The sequence below is a fragment of the Triticum urartu genome, chromosome 7 (genome assembly GCF_003073215.2).
Source record: "Triticum urartu cultivar G1812 chromosome 7, Tu2.1, whole genome shotgun sequence".
NCBI lineage: Eukaryota > Viridiplantae > Streptophyta > Magnoliopsida > Poales > Poaceae > Triticum > Triticum urartu.
Genome location: NC_053028.1, coordinates 607071987 through 607079152, shown reverse-complemented (window position 1 = coordinate 607079152; position 7166 = coordinate 607071987). Strand labels below are relative to the sequence as shown.

General features: G+C 46.4%; 1 long non-coding RNA gene across 2 annotated transcripts; it reads left to right on the top strand.

The window, feature by feature from the left end:
* Positions 1-4340: 4340 nt before the first annotated feature.
* Positions 4341-6736, top strand: LOC125522905. 2 transcript variants are annotated; one of them, XR_007290012.1, is made up of 3 exons: positions 4341-4668; positions 4810-6277; positions 6356-6736. It is a non-coding gene; the product is annotated as an uncharacterized LOC125522905 (long non-coding RNA). The 2 variants fall into 2 exon arrangements; XR_007290013.1 differs by lacking the exon at positions 6356-6736 and having other exon boundaries at positions 4810-5911; positions 5987-6339.
* The last annotated feature ends 430 nt before the right edge of the window (positions 6737-7166 follow it).

Below are 7166 nucleotides of genomic sequence, written 5' to 3'. Positions count from 1 at the left end.
ATTCCGCCCAATCACGGTGATCAATGTCATCTTTCGCATCCTCGCGAAGGGGTACGCCAATAGGGTGGCCCCTATTGTGGACTGAATCATCCACCCGGATCAGTCGGCTTTCATCCAGGGCCGGTATATCCTGGACGGAGTCCTAGTGTTTCACAAAGGCTTACACGAGGTGCACTCCAAGCACCTCAAGGCAGTCTTCCTGAAACTAGATTTCCACAAGGCCTACGACACGGTTAGCTGGCACTTCCTGCGTGAATGCCTGCTCCGTAAGGGCTTTGACGAGAGATGGGTGACCCGGGTGATGCAGATGGTGTGCTCAGGCAGAACCGCAGTGAATATTAACGGCGAGATTGGCCCGTTCTTCCCCACCTTTTGTGGGGTACGCCAGGGCGATCCATTCTCTCCGTTCCTATTCAACGTGGTGGTCGATGCCCTGGCAGCCATCTTAGACAAAGCAAAAGCTGCAGGCCACATCAAAGGCATAGTCCCACACTTAGTAGGAGGAACCGGCGTGTCCCTCCTACAATATGCGGACGACACCATTATCATGGTGGAAGGTTCGGCGAGCGACATCTTGAACCTGAAGTTCCTCTTGCTCTGCTTCCAGCAGATGTCTGGCCTCAAGATTAACTTCGATAAGAGCTCAGTGATGGTTCTGGGATACTCCGACGCCGAGCGTCGGAGTATCGCGGACCGGCTCAATTGCCCGCTCGGGAGTTTCCCCACAACCTATCTGGGGATACCCATTAGTGACTCGAGGCTCACGGTGGCCGAGCTTCGGCCCACGGTTGGCAAGCTCCAGCACCGCGTGGAGCCATGGCAGGGAAGGTGGCTTTCCAAAGCCGCCCGAACGGTGCTGATCAACTCGTCCCTATCCAGCCTGCTCCTATTCATAATGAGCTTTTACAGCCTACCCGAGACTCTGCACCATGAGATTGCCAGGGTTCAGGGTCGCTTCTATTGGGCTGGTGAGGGAGACAAGGAAAAATACCACATGGTACGATGGTCTGAAATTTGTAAACCGCGTGATCAGGGCGGGCTTGGGATAATGTGCTCCAAGCGGATGAACATTGCCCTCCTAACTCGATGGCTTTGGCGGATTACGAACGGCGAGGGTGGCCTGTGGCTCCGCATCATTCAGCGGAAATACCTACGAGGCCAACCCCTCGCCTTTTGCCAGCGGTCAGGTGGCTCCCAGTTCTGGCAATCTATCATACAGTTGCTTCCGGTCCTGCGCATTGGATCCTCGATTACGGTTGGATCTGGTACTACCACGCTGTTTTGGTTTGATCGCTGGGCTGGAGATGCCCCCTTCGCGGCTCGTTTTTCGGACCTGTTCTCCATCGCGGTAGACCCGCGCATATCGGTGGCGACAGCCCTTATTGACTTAGGGCGTCTCGCATTCCGGCGTCAGTTCGGCCCGGCAGAGACTGCGGCTTGGGATGACCTGATCGCATGCATTGCGCTTCACGAACCTATGCTTGAGAATGGTGAGGACCGCACTCGATGGCGTCTAGAGCCATCTGGGCTTTTCTCCACCACGTCGCTCTACAAGGTGATAGCCCCCACTCCGGGTCCTGCGGCGCTTACCGTCATCTGGGAGATCCGGCTCCCTCTGAAAATTAGGATATTCCTATGGCAATGGATTCGTGGCCGCCTCCCATCTGGGGTGGAAGTCCTGAAGCGCAACGGCCCCGGCGACGGACGCTGCCCGCTCTGCGGACCGGAAGAGGATTCAAACCATATTTTCTTCACCTGCCTTTCCGCGCAGTTCCTCTGGAGCTGTTTCTGCGAGACGGTTGGGGGCAGATGGGACCAGAACAACTTCCCCGACCTTTTCGCCGAACTCCAGGCACTGCCACCGCCGTCCCGCCACATTACTTGGCTGACCATCGGCGTGCTTGCCTAGACGCTGTGGACTATTAGGAATAAACTTGTGATTCAACGTATTCCTCTTCGGCGCGCTACTGATGCTTTGTTCAAATGGTCTGGTTACTTGCAGCTTTGGTGGCCGCTTAGCCGCCCCAGGGAGAGAGACGCCATCACCTCCATCATCACCCAGCTTCGCGCGATGGCTCTCCATATGGCTCCGCAGCTTCCCCCTCCACCACCTGAGCCAGATTAGCTATTCTACGTCTTTGACGCCGCCGCCGTGTGTTGGGTGTGCCACCTTTGTGGTGTTTGGGCTTGTTGAGTTGTGCCCACAGCAGACTTTGTGTTGTTTGTGCTGGACCTTGTTGCGGTGGCGTTGTGTGTGTGTCTGTGCTGGGTGATACCTTGTTGAATGCTTGGTGGTTGCTTTATTTATAAAGCGGGGCGAAAGCCTTTTTTCGAAAAAGGCATCTAGCATGACCAACTCGGTTGGTTCTAGGGTTTCTTGCAAAACACTAAAAACAAAGCACCCAAGTATTTCTAAAGAAACAATTTCTAAATCGTCTCATATCAATCTTGTGGACCAGAGCTGCAATGGTAATGTTGAGGTCTCTTCAAGAGAGGTCATGTTAGCACCGGAAAGGCATCTGAAGAGGGGGTACCCAAGCACATCGCGTGAAAAAGCGCCTTATGAAGATTCACATAAGCGAACACGATTATGTAGTATTTGTCGTGGTAAAGGACACGAGAGTACTACATGTCCACAGAGGGGTGATCTACCAGTGAAACCAAGGAAAGAGACACTTTGTAGCAATTGCAAGGTTGCTGGACACAGGAAGAACAACTGCTCCAAGAAAATGGCCAGTTTCATGGAAGGGATGAATACATTCCCCGGCATGTCTTCCATGGATGGTGAAGACAATGACTAGATGTTTTTGTGAACAAGTGGTGATTTTATGTATCAATGTTTAAAATGGAAGAGACATCTAGATTTATGTATGAACTGAGTTATTTGTTGAAGCAATCCTTTATATGCTAGCAATAGGAAAGTTGGAAACAATGTTGTTTTTTTGCATAACACAAAAAGAATTGTGCACCAACCATTTTGACAACCAATTAACGATGATAATGCATGCTACCCTGAAGAAAAAAATGCAAGGCAAGCATTAATTAGGCCTGTGAGTGGTTAGAATGCAGAAGTTAATGTTATTTGAAATTTGAACTTCATTCTTTGGAGCGGTGGTGGCACTCTATAGTCTATATAAGTTCAATGGTTTGCTTTGGGGAGGAAGCAAACATCAGCAGTTGGGGGAGGAAGCTTGGAGGAGCCACGCATGGAACATCAGAAGGCAGATACAACTGTAGAAGTTGTTCACAATGTTATGGTATGTTTACTTTTGAGCTGGTATTTGGGTGGGCATATTTGTACTTGAATCACTCTGATACCCTCTCTTAATGTACAGTTTAGTTGCGTTGGGGTTATTATGATGAATGAGAGCAGTGAGGATGATCATGTTGACGATCTTTCGGTAGGTTAATCTTTCCTCTTTCAATAATCCATATTAATTATTTTCATTTTCACTTTTGATCGTGACCTGTGATGATTCAGGAGTGTGTTGAATCAAACTTTGTTAAAGAGGGAAATCTACTACTGTGCTCTAACACGAGAGCAATATTGGTTAGTTTGATTACTTTCTTGAACTGAAGTAAAAAATAGTTGCATTGCATGCTGAATTTTTTCAAGTACATCCAGTCGACGCCAGCAAATCAACTAAACAGCGACAGATTGATGATTGCTGGGGAGAACATGATCCATTTACAGGCTCAAGCGGTGGAGAGAAAGAGAGCGATATTGTGAAGGTGGATAGTGCAACAGAGGAGGGGTCTGGCTGCTGCTCAGTTGCAGTACAAGTCGTAGAGTTTGAAGATGAAGATGAGATTGACAGCCATATGTGCAAGAGGCAGAGGAGTTAATTATTTTAGAACCCTGTTGTTAGTGTTTGAAACTTTCACTCGAATCCAGTGTAATAAATCAAATTAGCCAAAAAATGTAATGTGTTTCTGTCTATCCACTATGTGTGTTTGAAGAGAAAAATCGTAAAATGGTACGTGGTAGTTGAAAAATGCAGGCATGGTCAAAAGGGCCATGTACTCATACGACTGTAGCACATGTAGTAAGATTCAGTCGTGCTGGGCGTCGTTGCAAAATCTACCGCAAAGATTGCTTCATACGAGGCTCTATGAGTAATTGAGTAGGCTACTAGGCTTTAATGTACGAGAGGGGCGTTTGATCCCCTTGTGGGTGGGTTTGGTACTCCGAGAGCTGCCGGAGACGATATCACGCGGTAGCATTCACGTAGGTGCTGACAGAAATTGAGAGCTCGGTTTAATGGTCAGCTCCTCTCTCTCCTTGAGCAACACTGTGGAAACAGATATAATACATTAAAGGAACAATACTTGGTGAAGGAGAGAGGCATGCTTGCGTCCTCATACCACAAAATATGTCAAAATGGTACACTGATGGCAGTAGCTGCTTGAAAAAAAGTCTTTTGTAGGGTTGTAGCACTGTCATGCCATGATTTATGCGTGTTAATAGCAATGCCAGAGCCAGTGAGGCCTCACTTGTCTCCGTTGCTCACTGGATGAGGAGGGAGTAAATAGCAGTTCAAAGCGATGGTGGAGCTTGGCAGAACCGAGTTCCCCGTCTTCTTCTTGCTAGCAGCTGAGGGAAGAACAGCAGGGGAATAAGCCTGGTCCGCGTTGGAGAACACAAGCATGGAGGAAGACACAACAGAGGTAAGAATGGAATAACAGTTTATCTTTTCTGGACTTGTTTTTGTGATTTCCTGGCTGGATTTTTCTATTTTCAAGCTATCAAACATTTTTCCTCTCTATTGTTCATCTATCCCGATTCAGTTATTTATTTCCTTTTTCCAGATACGTACTATAGATTTCATGGGATTGGGTGCTGCATCTATCAACGCTGCTATCCCAATGCCTGCACTTGTGCCTGTTGTTGATGTTGAGAATATCAACTGTGATGCAGAGTTGGTACTAGCACCAAACAGGCCTACTGAACCTGATATTCCTGAATTTGTTCTTCACCCTAGTGTTGGTAGAATCCCTAAAACAGGTCACAGTGTTCTAAAAAGTTCATTTGCACCTAAGGATATTGCTATAGCACTAGCAAAGTGGGGTGAGAGTCCAAAAAAACATATCATAGAGATGGGCCTGGGTGGGTTGCTACATGTAGATCATTTTACTCACTTTAGCAGGAACCATTCTCTTTTCTATCTGCAATCTATAGACACTAGGAGGAAAAGGCTTGTTCTAGGGAAAAAATTGCTCAGATCAGTGAGAGATCGATGTCTGCCATATTAGGTACAAGAGAAGGTGGTGATGTAGAGATTCAGAGACTCAGAGAAGGTCCTACGATGAAAGAAATATTTATGGTCAGAAAAATGCTAGACCTTGATCTAAACCATCAAGAAGTGAAAACACCAGATCTTTTGAAAGTTTTGTGTGAAGACCATCCTGAGGAGTTCACCAAAACAAGGGAATAAGGTTGAAACTTGCCTTCGCAATGTTAGTTCTGTCAGTTTTCTACAGCCCCAGAGACAAGAGAGGATATGTCCCAAAGGATGCATATCTTCTGGCATATGCTCTTGAAAATCTGGACAAGTTAAACCGGACCAATTACGGAGTTGTTGAGCTTCTTGATGCTCCTGCTAGAGTTCAGCAGTATGTCAATGCAAACCCAGGGCCTGGAATCACTATCTTTGGTTGCCACTACTATCTTCAGGTATTAGTTTACATTTCTTTGGTTGTGTTGTTGCTAGTTCGGTCTGCATTTTACTCACATAAGCCATTGTGTTGATTTTTATAGGTGTTGTATTTTGATTCTGTGGATGCTGGAGATCAGAATGTCGATCCTACTGTTTGTCCTAGGATATGTGTCTACAATGCTCCAAAACTTTTTGCTCTTCTTGAGAGGGACACCATGAATTGTATATAAATGAGGGTTTACTGCATGCTGAGAGTGAGTGATATAAACCTGGTCTAATAATAGTATTGCTGTAAGTCAGAGGAAATGCTAAAATTTAAATTTGTCCAGCCTGATGTGAAGGAACAGGCGGCCAATCTAAAGAGGCAGAAGCGAACGGCAAGCGGGTCACAGCTTAGAACCGTTCTCAATGAGCAGGCTGCTGTCATTCTAACTCATGTAGATGAAGTAATGGTAGCGCTTCCAGAAAACAATGTTGCATCCAAAAATGCGGGGAGGTGCATGCCTGAACAATTTGGGGAATGTAGCGGTGGATTTCATGGCTCAATATTTGGTGACATGCCAAAAACAAGACTTTCTGGGATGGAAAGCCTAGAGGAGATTAAGAATATAGTTAATCAAGTGAGTGGTAAATCTTTGCACATTATGGTCTTACTACTTGCCCCCGATAGAAAAGTATTTGATCATATTTTTTAATAGGCGAAGGTTTGGCTCCAAAACGCTATTGCAAGTATGGAGCTAAATTGTAAGCTAGCTGATGACAAGTTCTTAGAATAAGTAAAGAGGAGGACAGCCATGTTTGATGGTTCAGTAAACGCAATGGTAGCAAACCATAGAGGAATTCAGAAGATAACAAAACTTCTTACCTTGCAATACTTACACAACCACCTCGTTGATCATGGTGTTGGAAAGCACATGCCAGGCTTAGAAAAACACCTAAACATGATAAATGTCCTACTTTCAGGTTTGCATCATTGATACGTCTCCAACGTATCTATAATTTTTGATTGTTCAATGCTATTATATTATCTGTTTTGGATGTTTAATGGGCTTTAATATGCACTTTTATATTATTTTTGGGACTAACCTATTAACCGAAGGCCCAGTGCAAATTGCGGTTTTTTTTTTCCTATTTCAGTGTTTCACAGAAAAGGAATATCGAGCGAAATCCAAACGGAATGAAACCTTCACGAGGATTTTTCTTGGAACAAACGTCACCCAGGAGACTTGGAGTACAAGTCTGGAAATCCGCGAAGCTTCCACGAGGCAGGGGGCGCGCCCAGGAGGGTAGGCGCGCCCCCACCCTCGTGGGCCCCATGGAGCTCAACCGACCTACTTCTTTTGCCTATATATACTCTTATACCCTGAAAACATCCAGGGGAGCCACGGAACCACTTTTCCACCGCCGCAACCTTCTGTACCCGTGAGATCCCATCTGGGGGCCTTTTCCGGTGATCTACCGAAGGGGGATTCGATCACGAAGGGCTTCTACATCAACACCATAGCCTCT